At 36.0% G+C, this 18694-nt stretch overlaps 2 pseudogenes; both read left to right on the top strand.

The window, feature by feature from the left end:
* Window positions 1-10235: 10235 nt before the first annotated feature.
* Window positions 10236-11182, top strand: LOC100512392 (olfactory receptor 10AG1-like; annotated as a pseudogene).
* A 2245-nt stretch (window positions 11183-13427) lies between these two features.
* On the top strand, window positions 13428-14363 carry LOC100510919 (olfactory receptor 5W2-like; annotated as a pseudogene).
* The last annotated feature ends 4331 nt before the right edge of the window (window positions 14364-18694 follow it).

Genomic DNA, 18694 nt, shown 5'->3' with positions numbered 1-18694 from the left:
CCCAAGCCACAGCAGTGACAATCCTAGATCTTTAACCCACCAGAGCGCAGGAGAACTCTGAAGTCCTGTGTTAATTTGACTCCTATTCTAACAGCTGAGTGTTTTTGAAAAGCAAAGTAGAACAAAGCAAACAAGTAATTGAAAAACAAATTAGAAATTAATAATCTACAATTGAGTCAATAATTACTCCCACAGTATTTGAGGCAAGTTCTGAACAAGAAGTAATCCTAAGTATTTTTTGATTTTTTTAAAGCTGAACTCATGGCACATGGAAGTTACCAGGATAGGTGTCAAATCAGAGTTACAGCTCTCATCCACAGCCACAGCAATGGCAGGATCCAAGCTGTCTGTGACCTATATCACAGCTCATGGCAACAGATCTCTGACCCACTGAGCAAGGCCAGGGATTGAACCAGTTCCTCATAGATACTAGTCAGACTCCCTTCCACTGGGCCACATGGGAACTCCCAGTTTTATAATTTCCATATGTATTGTGAATATTAAATAGTAATTGCATGATAAAGCCTTTCAAAATGTAGGAAATAGGATTATTAAGCAATTTATATCCAATTTCTAATTTCCTCTTTAATATTACAGTAGCATAAAATATTTCCTTAATATAAAAATATTGAGCATATTCCCTTTGAATCTGGGAATTTTTTTTAAGTTTCTTCCAAGAGTACCATTCATGAATAGCTTTATTACAATTTCAAAAGATAGTATAAATTGGTCTATAAAACTGACAGATGTCATATATTAGAAACTCTGTTGAGTTCATATTTTATCCCTAAACATTTTAATAACCCAGAATATTTGAGAGAACTAAGGCACAAAGAAAAAGTGCACAACAGTTTCTGACTACAAATCCTATTCTAATTCCACTGTATACTTCAGACTCCAATTAACAGTTTCTACTTGTGTTAATGATTTTATATTTAATTTCCAAAAAATAGTTTTAATGAAATTAATATGTTCTACAACAAGGAGAATATTATTCACCATATCAAGCACCAAGGCTACTGACATTTTATTTTCACAAATGATATTTAAACAATATGAGAATCAGGGTATGGATGAAATTTAAGCAACAGAAAGAAGAAAGAGAGAGAGAGAGCAGGTTAGGTCAGGAGGCAGGAGGGAGGGAAGAAGAAAGGAAACAAGGGAAGAAGTGAGAGAAAAGCCACAACCTACGAGTTTTAGTAATTTAGTATTTTTAGTATTTTCGTACTAAAATATTCACCTCGGAGTTTCCACAGTGGCTCAGCAGTAACAAACCTGACTAGTATCCATGAGGTTGCTTTTTTGATCTCTGACCTTGCTCAGTGGGTTAAGGATCCCACGTTGCTGTGGCTGTGGTGTAGGTCAGCAGCTGCACCTCCAATTCCACACCTAGGCAGTGAACTTCCATGTACTGCACCTGCAGCCCTAAAAAAAGAAGCAAAAATAAACAAAAAAATAAATATTAACCTTAGTGATTAGTAAAATATGGTTGCCCATTTTTTAAATACACTAAATTCATGCCTAACATTGGAGATGAGATTTGTGCTATAATTTGATCTCATATATGTATCCTTTCATTGTACCTAGAGGAGAACAAAGTGGTATTTCACTATTCCAAAATTTATACTACTCACAATCTTCTTTTCCAGAAATCATTCAAGGTGACCAGTAAACAAGGACTTGATTCTTTTGTTCTTTTAATTGAGGCTTTTTTTTTTTTTTTTTTTTTTTTTTTTTTTTTTTTTTTAATCTGCAGTTGAGTTCTTTACTCAGGGATACAGGACAATTTCCGTTGTACTTAACTAATGACCTCAGGGATCCAAATTCCCTTGGGTAAGGATGAAGACAGTTATATGTGTCATCAGATTTTGTAGTATGTCTTTAATCAGAAAAGTATTAGACCAATGAATTTTTGAAATACCTTAAAATTTTATATTCCTTTTAAGATAGGGTTTTTTTGGAAATAATTCATTTCATTGATGGTCATGTGCAAATAATGTGAGAAAAAAGAATGTATAAATGTATGTGTAACTGGGCCACCATGCTGTACAGCAGAAAAAAAATGATGTATTAAGAAATAAAAAATTTTTAAAAATAAAATAAAATAAAGCCATTGAAAATAAAATCAATTACTGCCTTCTTCAGTAAGTTTTCTTATATTAGATTTTTTTCAACACTGCCTCAATAATTTTAATAATGTTTGTTACAACCTAACAATATATTTCAAAATTCTTTTAATTGAAAGGCCAGTCGAGTGAAAATCCCCCTCGTCCGGACTCGGAAGAGGCGACACCCCAAATCACTCAGGAGAAGCGGTCTTGATGCAAACAGCAAGAGGATTTTTATTCCGAGCGCGCTGGGGCCCACAGTCGTACGCCACGCAGGGGTAGAGGACTGCGGCCCCGAGTGTGGAATCGGGACAGCTTTTATGGGGTTCACAACAAAGCCCGCGCTTTTACAAACTAATCATTTTAAAATATCACAAACCAGTCAATTCAAAACTTCGAGAGCCCGCGCTTTGTGGACCAATTAATTTTAAGTTGTTCTGGAGTTACGTGTTTGTGCCTGTCCCTGGGTGGGGGAGACATATTGTCACCAAGATATATTTATCAGGATTTTCAACATTTTGTGGCGCACCCGATCTTACTGGGGTCGGTTAGGCGATTAACTTCTCCTCTTTTTATCTTATGCAAGCAGCTTTACAGAAGCCAAACAAGCAGTTAGGAACCCTTTTCCCTGTTATCTCAAGCAGTTTCAAGAAGTTTCATGCATAGAGGCACATACTCAGGGGCCTGTTTTTCCCCTTCCACATAGTTTTGTACAGAACAGAAAGCAAGCCCTAAAACAGCAAAAAGTATGATCTTTTACCTATAGGGAACAGGGTCTGGAATTCGAGGGCATTTAGAGCTTCTTATTAACTTCCTGGGTTCTGGGAGGGTCAGGTTGCATTTTCATCCTTTCATAATCATTTACCTTATCTTCTAACAGAAAAATGTGAATGTTGCCTGAAATAGAGTTTAACTTATCAAGTTTAATATATTATTCTGTTAATATACTGTAAATATTTGGACTTACTGAACTTTGATATTTAAGATGTAATTTTCTATGAAAACCAATTTAAAATGTAAATCACACTTTTGATGAAAAAATTCATGCTCACCTTCACAGACTGGAATTAAATTATTTCTTTCATCAATAGAGTGTTTTATATATTGTTTTATTAAAATTCAGTTTTAAACTTTTTGATGTTAGGAGTTGAAAATACCTTTCTAAAACTTTTTTTTTTCCTTCAAAACAAATAGTGCCCCTTAAATATTTTTTTTTCTATCTTGTGGGAATTTGTACTCTTCCATATCACTTTTTAATTGAACTATCTCATTATATTTGTCATTCAGATATTTGGAAAGCAGCCGAAAACATCTCTGGCCACAACATTCCTATGCAGAGATGTCTTATTCTGTGTTATCTCAGTCACTTGGTTTTTCTTGTGCTTTGTGCTTTGTGTTTTTTGCTCTTTGTTTCTTGTTTTTGCAAACTCAAACAATCAAATGCCTTTAACTAGTTACATATTACTAAGCTTTTAATTAGCGCTTTTATTAGACTTTAATTTCAGGCATTCTCTTGACGTTTACAATTTAGATACTCACCTGACCTTTATAATGGTTCCTAATCTCTTACTTGCATATAAAAGACTTTTGTGCAGAAATTCAAAATGCACCATAAGTGGAAGAATTTATAAAATCAGAGTATTTGTGAAAGTAATTCAGGGAAGTGTGAATTGACTAAAGATGACTAAAGAGATGAAAAATTGATGTTTCTAAGGAAGAAATAAATATCATGTAAAATTTCAGACATATAAAAGTAGACAGAAAAATATGGTTAAATCCCTTGAAATAGTAAAAATATATAGACAACTTTTTTTTTAGCTAATATCATCACCATGTCTTTACTCACTGGATCAATATTAAGTTAATTTTTGTGTAAGGTTTAGGTCTATATTGAGGTTCAGTTTTTTTGGGGTTTTTTTTGGTTTGTTTTGCATGTCCAATTTATCAACACTGTTTTTAGAGACAATATATTTTATCATTTGAATGGTTTTGAAACTTTGTCAAAACTCAGTCATGTTTGTGTGGGGTGATTTTTAAATTAAGTTCCATTGGTCTACTGCTCCACCACTATATTGTCTTTATTATTCTAGACAATAGAATATGCAATCTGCATGTGTGTGTGTGTGTGTGTGTGTGTGTGTGTGTGTGTTCTGTTACAAAATTCAGTGTAAAACTACACCAGGTCAATTGAAGCAGAAGTACTAATGGCCCAGACACTTCAGGAATGAGGTTTTGTATCATGCCACCAAAGACATGGCCATGACTAGCTGAAGAGCTTTCTGGGGGCAAAGGAATATGGACTAGATGTTGGAAGAAGGGAGTTATCAAAACTAGTTACAAGTAATGGGAAGTTGCAGAAACAGGGACTGTAATCTGTAATTGTTATGAGTACTTCTTCTTCATTTTATTATGAATATATCAAAATATCAAGAACCAGAATGAACGTTACCCCAGAGTTTGTATCTTCTTTTGGCAAAAGGATAAGCATTCTTTTGGTTGTATGTAGAATACTTGTATCATGCTAAGTGGATTTATTTCTTTGTTATTGTCTTTATTTGGAGATCAGTCGGGCTACGGAGCTTTGTATGGTTGTCAAGTTGACAAAGGATAGACTCTGACAGCTAGTTTTATGGTAACATGTCCAGACTATAGTACCCAGCTAGTCAATCAAACAATAATCTAGGTATTCTTTTCATATATTCTGTAAAAGTGATTAATACCTAACACTAATACATTTTAAGTAAAGGAGATCACCTTGTATAACGTAGGCCTCAACCAATCAGTTGGAAGCTCTTAAAAGCAAAATCAAGGTTTCTCTGAGGAAGAAATTCTGACTCAAGGTAGCTTCTTCCTGAGAGTTTCAAAATCATCAGTGATAAAAGAAACAACAACCTGATTAGAAAATGTACCAGAGACTTGAAAAGATATTTTACTTAAAGGAATACACAGAAGGCAAATAATTTCATAAAAGATGCTCACCAGCATTAGTTATTATTAAAATACAAATTAAAACCTAAATGAGCTTATCCTACACATACATATTCAGTGGCTAGAATTAAAATAAAATAAATCACAAAATAATATAACTCAAAATTGGTAAATGAAGAAATAACCTTTTATTAGTGAGAGCTTTCAAAGCATTAATATGTTTCTTATTTTTCATTTTTTAATTTTTTTTTGTCTTTTTTTAGAGTCAAACCTGTGGCATTTGGAGGTTTCCAAGTTAGGGGTCGAATCGAGCTACAGCTGCTGGTCCACCACAACCACAGCAACACCAGATCTGAGCCATATCTGTGACCTATACCACAGCTCATGGCAATGTCAGATCCTTAACATACTGAGTGAGGCCAGGGATTGTACCTGCATCCTCATGGATACTAGTCAGATGCATTTCGGCTGAGCCATGACAGGAACTATAGCATGGACATATTTCTAATGTGGGTTTCTCCATGCCTCTATCCATTCTTCTTTATACAAGTATAAATCTATTCCAGCTTCCTATAATTAAGTCTAATATTTTCCTCCATTATATTTTGTGAGTGTGTGTCTCTGTGTGTTTGTTTGTAGGGGGTGTTACAGAAAAATTATTCTATCACTGCGTGCTCACTAAGCTGAGAGGAGCTCTAATTAAGCTGAGGACACCAGTGGCTGGAAACTCAATAAAGGAACTACTTGGAATTTTAGGTTGTGACTATGGAGGGGAATTGAGGATAGAAATAGGCAGTCTCGTCTCACTTGGCAGTGCAGTGAGAAATATTCCCAACCTCTATTCCAGCTTGGTGTGATCTTGTAACTAAAGTTGAGTTTAGGGACTGAAATCATGCATGCTGTGTTTAGTTTGCATATCTAAAAACGAAGAAGTGGAGTTCTCCTCATGGCTCAGTGGTTAATGAATCTGACTAGGAACCATGAGGTTGTGGGTTTGATCCCTGGCCTCACTCAGTGGGTTAAGGATCAGGCATTGCCATGAGCTGTGGTGTAGGTTGCAGATGTGGCTAGAATCCTGCATTGCTGCGGCTCTGGCCTAGGCTGGCAGCTACAGCTCCTATTAGACACCCACCCTGGGAACCTCCATATGCCTCAGGAGTGGCTCTAGAAAAGGCAAAAGGACAAAAATAATAAATAAATAAATAATAAAAATAAATATAAAGGAAGAAGTGAGTGCTTCCCTTTATTCCCACTCCCTTTCTGTAATCCAGGAGGTGAAGAGGCCTGCTGGGCTAGTGTGAATGTGGAGATGGAAGATTCATGTATAAAAAGACATAACTGCCTCTCAACAGCCCTAGATTTCCTACGTCTGAATTTACGACGACAGAGAATCAAAGTTCTATTTAACCTAAGACATTGTACAATTGCATCTTCTTTAGAACATCTTAGTTTACGCTGTAGGTAATAAGTAATTATGCATTTCTGATTTTACAAGGCTTGCATTTCTTAATAAACAAAAAATCCAGTAAGAGAGGTAGATAACTTAGAGAAGGAGTGGTATGGAAAGATAGGGTTTTTTGTTGTACCAACTCCTCGAGTGGCAGGCAGAAAGATTTAGTTCAATTAGGAAGGGGCCTGGGGAACAAGCTAATCCCCAGAGTAAAGAATAGTTCCTATTTAAAGAATACTTTGTTATGACAATAGAACATATTATAGACACTGGTTAAACTCTGTTTCAAATGAATATGAATTTCCTAATTGTCCGCCAAAATCTCATTTTCCCTCTGTCTTTTAACTCAATCCATAAAGGTAAGAATTCTATTTAACTTCAATCAAAACAGGTAAGCATGAATCACTTTTTGTCCAATAAAGACTTTAGTTTTAAACATATCAATATATATTTAGCATCTACAAAATAATGTATTTTGGAGAATTTACAAGAGAACTTCTTTGATGTAATTGTTGTTTAATTTCAAACCCTGATTCAGACAGCTTTTGACAGTATTATTCTCATCATTATATTATCAAATGAAAAATTACAAATTTCTTTGTAATATAACTGGCTAGTATACCAAAGGTTATAGCTCTCTTCATCATCAGCATCATCTTAGGTGTTAATATTTATTAAGTAATTGCCTGTGATAAGCAGGTATTTAAGTAGTTTACATATATTAAATCTGGGGATATCTCATAAAATTTAATTGCATATAACTAAAGAGTAAGACAGTGGATGGACCTTATTAAAATGGGTTTGCATCCTTCTCCTGCCTAAGGACTCATTAGTTTGTTAAAATTAAGATCAATGGTAAATGAATCTGAAAATACTAAGATAATAGCATATTTTCATTTTTATCTTTGGAGATGTCTCCTAAAGAAAAAAGGCTTCTGAACTGCATTCACTAATTTTAGATTATTTCTTATTTTCAATTTGATTTTATGAACTTGCTCTAAGTAGTATTAAATGTATTGTGATATAGATGGTATACCAAAAAAAAAATAATTATTAAAGTTGAAAGACCAGAAAAATAAACACAAATTATTTTAGTAAAAACAAAGGTGACTACATTTACCTGAATTTAGTATTTTTCTTTCTGAGTATTATAAATAGAAGCAAAAAATGTTTCCAAAGGTTAGAAGCCAGCAAATGTGTAGCAGGATTTGAGGAACTCTTTGCACCTGAGTTTGAATTTAGAAGGTAAGTACATATAGACAGGATTTGAAAAATTATTTCTTAATTTGCAAATGGTTTTACATTGATAATTCCATTTAATAGTCATAAAATATTGTTCCGTTTGACAAATAATAAGTTGAGGTTAAAATTGTTTTCAGTAAATGTGGACACTATATTCATGGCTGCAAGTTTTATTGTTCTTTGTTTCTCTGGCTGTTTTTTGTACCTGAGTTTCAGTATGCTTTCAAATGCACTACCTTACTTGAAGAGTAATGAATCATTTAGAGAAAGGATCAAAGATGAGAGGACACCTTATATGAAGAGTAGATACAGTAAGAAGAATAAAGCAGATGACAGTCTCTGAAGACAATGGTGAGCCCATCCAGTGTAGATGCATGCTGTCTGCTGGTCTGAAAAGATTGCTGATTCATTCAACATACAATTTTAAGTGTCTAAGTACTACACTTTATATTGAATTAGATAAGTGAATAAAACATGAGTAAAGGTGGCAGGATGAGATACACACACACACTCACAAAAAAAAAAACAAACAAAAGGTATGGTCGTGTAGATTCAGACACATGAAATCATTTCTTAGTAGTATCACCTATCAGCCATTAGGTTCTGAATGTTTTAAAGAAACAGTTATAGCATTTTGACATTTCCTACAATCACATTTTCTTGGGGAGAAATGCATATAATGGGCAAGGATAAAATACTTTTTGTACCTTAATATGGAATCTGGAATAGTGTAGATGGAAATTACTCTTTTTTTTTTTTTTGACTTTTTGTGTTTTTACGACTGCACCTGCAGCATATAGAGGTTCCCAGGTTAGGAGTCTAATCCGAGCTGTAGCCACCAGCATACACCACAGCCACAGCAACAACAGATCCGAGCCACTTATGCAACCCACACCACAGCCCAGGGCAATGCCGGATCCTTAACCCACTGAGCGAGGCCAGGGATCAAACCCACAACCCCATGGTCCCTAGTCAGATGCAATTCTGTTGCGCCACGATGGGAACTCCAAGAAATTATTATTTAACTTTCCCTTTCTAACTCACAGAAAATCCTGGGATTCCCAAGTTTTAGATGAACTGCTGCTTCTGCCCCATTTGTGTCTACATTTTTGTAGCTGAAATGTTGACCATTGTCCTCCCTTAATGCTTATAGAATATGGATATAGGTGTCTCTTTGTTGCAAGGACTTAGTCTCTATGGACTTTCAAATCAGTTAACACGTACCATGAAAGTTATATACATCATATGGCAAACAAGGAAGCAATTTTCTACTTCTGCCAGAGAGAGTGAAAAGAGTATAATTTCTAACCCCCATTTCCCCCCTCCACACACACACACACACACACACACACACATGCTTGAATATACCAGAAGGAGGAGGTCAGTCTGAATGCTGGGTAGGAACTATCGCTTACACCTAGGGCACCATTCCAAAGAAGCAATCAAGTTGACTCACTTTTAATTTATTCAAGCAGTTAATAAATAAATTTTTGTGAAACAAACATGCTCCACATAGACTAAAAAATGTACACAACATAAAGAAAGTTATAATCTACATGGAGCATAAAGATGAGTGATCTGGACCTAACATATTCACATGCCTGAACCAGCAGACATTTGTGTTCAAAACAGAGGAAAAAAGGAAGAAGAAAAATGAAAGAGTAGATTAAATGGATATAGCAGAATAGTAGAAAATGTTGAGGAAGTGAGTGATTTGGGAAGTTTTTCGGAGATGAGTTGTGGCTGCTTTCTCTTTCGTACCAGAAGGGTGGAGGTGTGAGCATTCTAGTTAGAACTGCTTTCTTGAAGAAAAATGCTTGGTGTTCCTGCCTCTTACCTGATGAGAGTTCCTGGACAGGAAGACCACCTTAGAGTTTCTATCCTCTTGACTGAAAAAATTGAATAAAAATGACTATTTAATTTAAAGACCTTATATTGAAAAATTCAGTTAAAAATTGAAAAATAATCCAAAATACTGAGTGGTCAGGTCATTAATTTTGTTTATAATAAAATAGATTAAATAGAAAATCATAGCTAAACAGGACATTAAAATAACACAGGAAAACCATCACATTAAAAAATTATCTTGCCTGGCTTACAAAATATTTACTTGCACAATAAAATTAATTTTGAATTGATAATAATGTAAAACAGAATTGAGAGGTGAGAAGAAAAACATGTCAGCTGGAAGAAGGAAATCACTGATACAACTGAACATAAATTCTGATTTTGCATTTTTGAGTGTTCAGATAACTGGCAAAATTACAAACATCTGCAGAAGCAAAGAAATATGATAATCTGTAACATAAAATGGAGGCTAAAGATTTATTTCTTAACAATATGTTTACTAGTAATGAAAAAAAATGTGTTTCACACTTAATAGATCTCTTATCAGTTACAGTTTTGCTTTTATAGGAAACTGGAGAAACTGAAAAGAGTATCATCCTGTTTTACGTAAGAAAATAAGAGCTAAAGAGAGTGGAATAACAGTGCAGCAGATTAAATCATTCCCACAGATGAAATAGGAAGAGATGGAAGAAGAAGCCAAAGTGTCCACGGTGATGCAGTTTGTACTCCTGGGATTTTCTGACCTTCCAAACCTCCAAGGGTTACGCTTCAGGGTGTTCTCCATCATTTACATCATGATCTTAATCGGAAATAGTCTCATAATAACTAGGCTCGATACTGCACTCCAGACACCCATGTATTTTTTCCTGGCAAACTTTTCCTCTTTGGAAATCTGCTATGTGTCTGTCATTCTCCCTAGGATTCTGGTCAACCTTTGCACTCAGGATAGAAGCATTTCTATGCTGGGCTGTGCCACTCAAATGTGCTTCTTCCTTATGCTGGCAGCCACTGAAAGTTTCCTCCTGGCTGTGATGGCATATGCCTGCTACATGGCCATGTGTAACCCTCTGCACTATCCTCTGGTCGTGAACCACAGGATGTGCATCTGACAGGCCATGGGCTCCTGGATCTGTGGAATCCCAGTGCAGATAGGGCAGACGTGCCAGATCTTCTCTCTGCACTTCTGTCATTCAAACCAAATTAACCACTTTTTCTGTGACTTGCCTCCCATTCTGAACCTAACCTGTGGAGATACTTCTCTGCATGAGCTGTCTGTGTATGCAGCAGTTCTGCTGATTGGTGTCATCTCTTTTATGTTGATACTTGCCTATTATAGCAAAATTATTTCCACTATTCTGAGGCTGCCAACATCCAAAGGTTGGGCCAAAGCCTTCTCCACCTATTCTTCTCACCTGCTGCTTGTACTCTTACTTTTTTGGATCAGCTCCCATTACCTACTTAAGGCCCCAATCCAGTCATTCTCCAAGAATTGACAAACCCCTCTCTGTTTTATACCATTGTGACTCCTATGTTTAAGCCCTTGATATACAGTCTTAGGAACAAGGATGTGATTGCAGCACTCAGAAAATTATTACTTAAAAAATAATTTACAACTAGAATCTAATATCCAGCACAAATGAACATCTCCATAGAAAAGAAAATCATGGACTTGGAAAACAGACTTGTGGCTGCCTGATGGGATGGGGAGGGAGCTTGGGCTTATCAGACACAGCTTAGAATAGATTTACAAGATCTTGCTGAGTAGCATTGAGAACTATGTCTAGATACTCATGTTGCAACAGAACAAAGGGTGGGGGAAAAATGTAATGTATACATGTAAGGATAACTTGATCCCCTTGCTGTACAGTGGGAAAATAAAATAAAAAAAAAAATTTGATGAGTTTATTTACAGACATTTTAACTGTTTGCCACACAGTATCAGAGAAGCATGTTATATTTTACACTCTCTTTTTTAAGAAGCTCATCAATATAAACATTAGTTTTAAGGTATTTTAAGGTACTTAGAAAAAATTTTTTGACATTTTTTAGGCCCACATGGCATATGGAAGTTCCCAGGCCAGGAGTCAGATCAGAGCTGAAGCTGCCGGCCTGTACATCAGCCAGACCTGAGCTGCAGCTGTGACCTACACCACAGCTCATGGCAAAGCTGGATTCTTAACCCAGTTAGCAAGTCAGGAATTGAACACACCTCCTCATGGATACTAGTCAGGTTCCTAAGCCACAACAGAAAATCCTTAAAATACTTTTAAATGCTAATCCACAATTTACTGTACTTAAATATTTATTAGGCCAAGAATCTTTAATACTCTAGGCCTAAATAATAATCTTGTCTTATGCATAAAAGCCAAATGTGCATCACATTTTTCATTAAAAAACCATAATTCAATGTTATTATTTTGAATTAAATTATACTGAAAGTACACAAGATTATTTACACAAATTGCTGCCTATATCTTCACAGTTGTATTTGTTTTGCATTCTTTGATGCTGTAACATGGAAACTGGCCAAAAGCAGTTAAGTAATGAATGTTGGAAGGAAGGATTGAATGTGTGAATGGGCCAATAAATATTGCTACCCCCTCCACATTACAAATAACATCATGTAAAAACTGAACTTCATGTGAATCATATGTCATAGTTACTTAGCTCCAATTAGTGTTCCCCTTGTGATTCAGAAATGAATCTGACTAGTAACCATTAGGTTGCAGGTTCGATCCCTGGCCTAGTTAAGGATCTGGTGTTGCTGTGAGCTGTGGCGTAGATAACAGATGTGGCTCGAACCTGGGATTACTGTGGCTGTGGCGGCGTAGGCCAGCAGCTACAGCCTAAAGCTCCAATTGGACCCTTAGCCTCGGAACCTAAATATGCCGTGGGTGTGGCCCTAGAAAGACAAAAAGAAAAAAAATATACATATACATCACCCACATTCCAGTTCTTATATGTCAACAGAGACATGCACACAAGCAAACATGTAACACACAATAGACACATACAGGAGATAGATAAGCCAATATATTTCAGAAGCATTTATTACCACATATTGCATCTCCATTTCATAATATGAAAGTGCTTTTAAAATCCAAAGAGATGTAAATGTCTGTGTTATATAAGGTTGTTTTAACTTCTTTTAAGCATTGTCCTACAATAAGTCAAAAGATTCATACTTTGGCACCAGACAATTCCCAAAAATAGGTGACAAAACAATAATACAGGTCAAGAGACCTGGCCAATATTACTTATTTTATGTTCCACCAAATACTGAAAACAAAATAAACCAAAACCAGAAACATAATTATTTTCATTATTTTTAGTCAATCATATGTTCATTGTTTCTGGAACATATATGAATACTCTTAAGGCAATCATGATCCTGAGACACCAAAATTTGTAATCATTTTTGTATCCACGTGAAAATCTTCATACATAGAAGACGCTTAGCCCCATAATGTACAGCTCATAACCTGCTAACACCTGTGTCTCTTCCATATAATTTTGAAGAGGAGAAGAGTTAAAGTCATCTAAATTTAATCCCTGAGGTAAGTCAAGTAAAGCGAGAGAAGAGTTACAGAAAATAACATATCTCATGAGTGACATGATTAGATTAGGTCAAATTTCTCAACTTTATTTCTCAGATAATTTTTGCAATTGGGGAAGAGAGTGAAATACCTGTTTACATAGTGGATGCATGACTGACAATTTTCTGAGTATAAAGACACTTATAGAAAGAAATCATATCCTGTCTTATGATGTTTGCAGATGTACAGAAATGTTACATTTGCATGTGTCATTTTCTTGATCATTTTTCTCAGAAGTATAGACAAGAAAAGAGAAGAATGGATAGAGGGCATTGCTCCTCCTTGACTGAATTCATTTTCTTGGAAATTTCTAATAACCTGGAGAACAAAGGGACCCTATTTACCACATTTTGACTTGTTTACCTGATTAATCTTCTGGCAAAACTTGGAATGATCACGTTAATTCAAATGGACCCCCAGCTGCACATGCCCATGTACTTTTTCCTCAGCCACCTCTCCTTCTGTGACCTCTGCTATTCCACAGCAATTGGGCCCAAGATGCTGGTGGACCTACTTGCCAAGAACAAGGCAATCCCCTTCTATGGCTGTGCTCTGCAATTCATGGTCTTCTGCATCTTTGCAGATGCTTAGTGTCTTCTGCTGGCAGTGATGGCCTATGATCAGTACAAGGCCATCAGCAACGCTTTGCCCTACACAGTCAGCATGTCCAGCAGAGTGTGCTCCCTGTTCATGGCTGGGGTTTACATGGTGGGAATGGCAGATGCTTTGATACACATGACACTAGCATTCCAGTTATGCTTCTGTGGGTCTAATGAGATTAATCATTTATTCTGTGATTTACCTCCACTTTTTCTCCTTTCCTGCTCTGATAAACAGGTTAATGAGTTGGCATAGTTCACTGTTTTTGGCTTCATTGAATTGAGTACCATTTTAGGAGTCCTTGTTTCTTATGGTTATATTATTCTGTCTGTGTTGAAGATCCACTCAGCTGAGGGCAAGGTCAAAGCTTTCTCCACCTGTATTTCCCACCTTATTGCTGTGGCAATTTTCCAGGGAACTATGCTCTTCATGTATTTCAGGCCGAGTTCTTCATACTCTCTAGATCAAGACAAAATGACCTCATTGTTTTACACTCTTGTGATTCCCATGTTAAACCCTGTGATTTACAGCTTAAGGAACAAGGATGTGAAAGAGGCCCTGGAAAAGCTGAAGCTTAAAAGGTGGTTTTAAAAGTGTATCTCTCTCTCTCTCTCTCTCTCTCTCTCACACACACACACACACACACACACACACATACACACAGAAACAGATACTGTGGGGTTTGCATTTGTACAATTATTTTGCATGATGCAATAGAGAAATGTTGCATCAAATACTTCGTATTCAGAAAATGATTATTTGTTATAAACCCCCAATTTTAGAAATATTACAGTTCTCAAATAAAGCTTCCCTCATTATGTATCAAGAACTTAGGAATTCCCATTGTGGCTCAATGTAAACAAATGTGACTAGTAACCATGAGGATGCAGGTTCAATCCCTGGCCTTGCTTGGTGGGTTAAGACCAGTGTTGCCATGAGCTGTGGTATAGTTACAGACACAGCTCAGAGCCTGCATTGCTGTGGAGGTGGCACAGGCCAGTAGGTGTAGCTGTGATTCATCACCTAGCCTGGGAACTTGCACATGTCATGGGTGCAACCCTAAAAAAAATTATAAATGGCACTTCCTTTTTTGTAGAAAATTTTCAGGAGTTTTCTAGTTTTGTCAATTTTATTGATCCATTCTTTCATTTAAACAGTAGTTCAGGAGTTCCCATCCTAGCGCAGTGGAAACAAATCCCACTAAGAACCATGAGGTTGCAGGTTTGATCCCTGGCCTTGCTCAGTGGGTTAAGGATCTGGCATTTCTGTGAGCTGTGGTGTAGTTTGCAGATGTGGCTTTGATCCTGTGTTGCTGTGGCTCTGGTTTAGGCTGGCAACAGCTCCAATTAGACCCTAGCATATTCTGGGAACCTCCATATGCCATGAGTGTGGCCTTAAAAAAAAAGGACAGAAAAGACAAAAAATAAAAAATAAACAGTAATTCAATTACCAGGAAATTTATTGTGTGTTTACTGAGAGATATTTGAACATTTAGGTCCTTTATAGGCTATGGCACGCACTGAAATTTCTATACTAATGAACATAAGTGAGTACTAATAACAAGCATGAATTAACTAAACAGCTAAACAATACGTAAAAGGTTCCAAATCACCATAAAATTAAAAAAAAACGAGGGTTTTAAATCCAGAACAAAATTTAAAAGTAGTATATCTTTGGATGGATGTATTCAGTCTTTATCTGACAATTATTCCAGTTGGGAGATAAAAAGATAGTAGGCAGAGGATATGATAACTAGACAGGTGTTGAGGTGGGCAAGCCTGTGTCTTCTTCATGTAAAGAAGTCATGGCTGCCAGAACATGGATTCAAACTGAAGGCATTATACTAAGTGGAATGAGTCAAACAGAGAAAGATAAATACGGTATGCCCTACTTATATGTTGAATCTAAAAAGTTTGAACTCACAGAAATAGAAAGTAGACTGGCAGTTTCCAGGGTCTGGAAGTTGGAGAAAATGGGAGCTATTTCTCAAAGTACACATATTTTCTGTAATTTGATGAATACATTCTGGGGATCTAATATATAGGGTGATTCTAGTTAACAATACGGCATTATAAAATCGCTAGGAGATTAGATCTTAACTGTCCTCATCATACACACACTCAAAACGATAACTATGGGAATTAATCTATTGTAAAACTAACCTTATTGTCATAGTCATTTCACGATGTATGCATATATTGATTCTTCATATATCGAATCTTGTATACCTTAAACATGCTATTTGTTAATTTTATGTGACTGAAATTGAGGAATAAAAGAAAAGAAGGTTATAAGGACCAATGGAAAAAAAATTTGGTAAGTTACATAATGGTGCTATTATTATCAATTATCGATTCTTCTGCCACTTCCCCAATGATAATTCCCTTCCCTTCTTTCTTCTTCTCAGCACTGGTTGAATGTCTCTCTTTTCTGTTTTGTGGTGCATGGTCATCTACTTAAAGCATGATTTTATTTCACCCTGTTTGTGAGCATTCTTTGCTACAGACTGAGCATTCCATTCCTGTTATTTAAAACACTCCGTGTTGTCTGGACCACAATACGAAAGTAAGCAAATCCATAATAAACTAAAACATCAGGGAGTTCTCATTGTGGCTCAGCTGGGGAGTTCCTGTCCTGGAGCAGCAGAAATGAATCTGACTAGGGAACTTGAGGTTGCGGTTTTGATCCATGGCCTCACTCAGTGGGTTAAGGATCTGGCATTTCTGTGAGCTGTGGTGTAGGTCGCAGATGTGGCTTGGATCTGGCATTGCTGTGGCTCTGGTATAGGCCAGCAGCAACAGCTCTGATTAGACCCCTAGCCTGGGAACCTCCATATGCCATGGGTGTGGCCCTAAAAGGGCAAAAGACATAAATAAAATAAAATAAATAAAATAAAATAACAGATAAAATTTTTTGAGTGTCTATTATATCTCATCAGCAAACTTAATAGAGGGATGGTATTTTATACACACATACACACACACAGAAGTGTAGATAATGAGCATTGTAAGCATCCAATTATCAGATATTTTGGAAGGTACGTAAAATTGAGTGGATACTAAAATAATATATATATATTAATTATACTAGGAGTAAGAGCTTTAAATTCTTGGTCTCTTGAGTATTTAATTTGGTTTTATTCATGTTTCCTGAAGGTTAGAATCCTGAATCTGCTTATTCAAAACATGTAGATGTGGCCATATATTTGAAAAACCACATAAGACTGAAAGATATTCTCTTCTTTTTCTTTTTACCACCAAAGCTGTGGTACATGGAAGTTCCCAGTCCAAGGCTGGAATCAGAGCTGCAATTGGGGCTTATGCGGCACAGCCAGGGAACACAGATCCGAGCCGCATCTGCAATCTACATTACATCTCACAGAAAGGCTGGATCCTTAACCCACTGAGCAACGCCACGGATTGAACCCACATCCTCACATAGATAATGTCAGGTCTTTAACTCACTGAGCCACAAAGGAAACTCCTGAAAGACATTCTTTTTTTTCTATTTTTTAAAGTTTTATTGAAGTTCAGTTGATTTACCATGTTGTGATAATTTCTACTGTTAAACAGGTACACACGTCTATTGTCTTTCAGATTATTTTTCCAGATAGATTTTCACACAGAATATTGAGAAGAGTTCTCCCTGCTATACCTCAGGTCCCTGTTGGCCAATCATTCCATATACCTCAGCGTGAAAATGCCAATACCAAACCCCCAGTCCCTCTATCCCCTACCACCTGTCCCTTTGGTAACCATAATTTTCTGAAAGACATTCTTAATTATCCACTAAAATTTTAAGTGCTAAAAGCCACTTACACTTTTAGGTTTTCTCACTGCCACTTAAATATTTCCTGATTTGAAAATATTTTAGCATGGAAGTGAATCATAAAAAGTTCCTCTGTTATTCTGGGTGGTGTTTATAAAATGCTATAATATGCTGGGACTAGATCTCACAATGGATAAAAGCCTACCAAGTATTCCTGTTTTAGGTAAAAGCCTTAAAATTCTACCTCTAGTATATTTAATCAATTCACCCAAAAATCTTTTGGAATTACTGTTTATGAGCTATTATCTGGCAGAAAAAACATTATCTGAAATACAATTACCGTCCAAACAAAACAGAGTTTCGTAAATTGCCATGAATTTAAAGGTTATATACATGTCATTAAATTAAATCGATTCCATCCATATGACAAATTTATTACAGCACCTCAAGACTGATTTTATCCCAAATGTCCCATTTTATTAGATCTTATTGTGTGAAATAAAAACTAAAAATATAATCCCATTAAATGGAAGACCAAAATGGAATTGACTGCTTTAGTTAATAGTAGGCTATTTCTCCCAGACTTTGTGAGGTTAAATAACAAATTGTGAGAATATTTTTAAAGAAATTCAAAACTCAAATAGAAGTTTAAGCAAGAATGTGTAATTACTCTTCTATCTTGGGATTTCACAAAATAAGAAATCTGTGCTAAAGATTTTGATGTATTCTAGCCTGTCTATTTCAATCCTCATCACTGTAATTCCCATCCTGGTACCTCTACATCACATCTTTCTCATACATCCACCAATGACTGATGGAAAATATCATTGTCCAAATGCAATATTATCAATGACAATGGGTAGAAAGCTAATACTCCAATCAAGTTGTTGTATCTTGACCTCTTCATCTTTGCCACTGAAATACTTAAGTACAAAAGTGGCATAACAATGGTAGATAAGGTATATATCAAAGACAGAGAACAGAGAGATAAATATGTCATAGGCTGTATAACTACATTTGTGAAAAATGGAGCAGTAATAATATTCAATAACCCAATAAGTATGAAGTTCTGTGTCAAGGACAGAGGCCACAGCTTTTAATCTCCCTGAACATTTCTTTTTCTAGAACCATGTTAATACCAGGTAGCATTGCCA

This window comes from Sus scrofa, chromosome 1 (genome assembly GCF_054392235.1).
Source record: "Sus scrofa isolate SSC_HxYL_T2T_F1_AM1 chromosome 1, Sscrofa_HxYL_maternal_Yorkshire_Landrace_v2.0, whole genome shotgun sequence".
Lineage (NCBI taxonomy): Eukaryota > Metazoa > Chordata > Mammalia > Artiodactyla > Suidae > Sus > Sus scrofa.
This window is presented reverse-complemented; position numbering and strand designations above follow the sequence as displayed.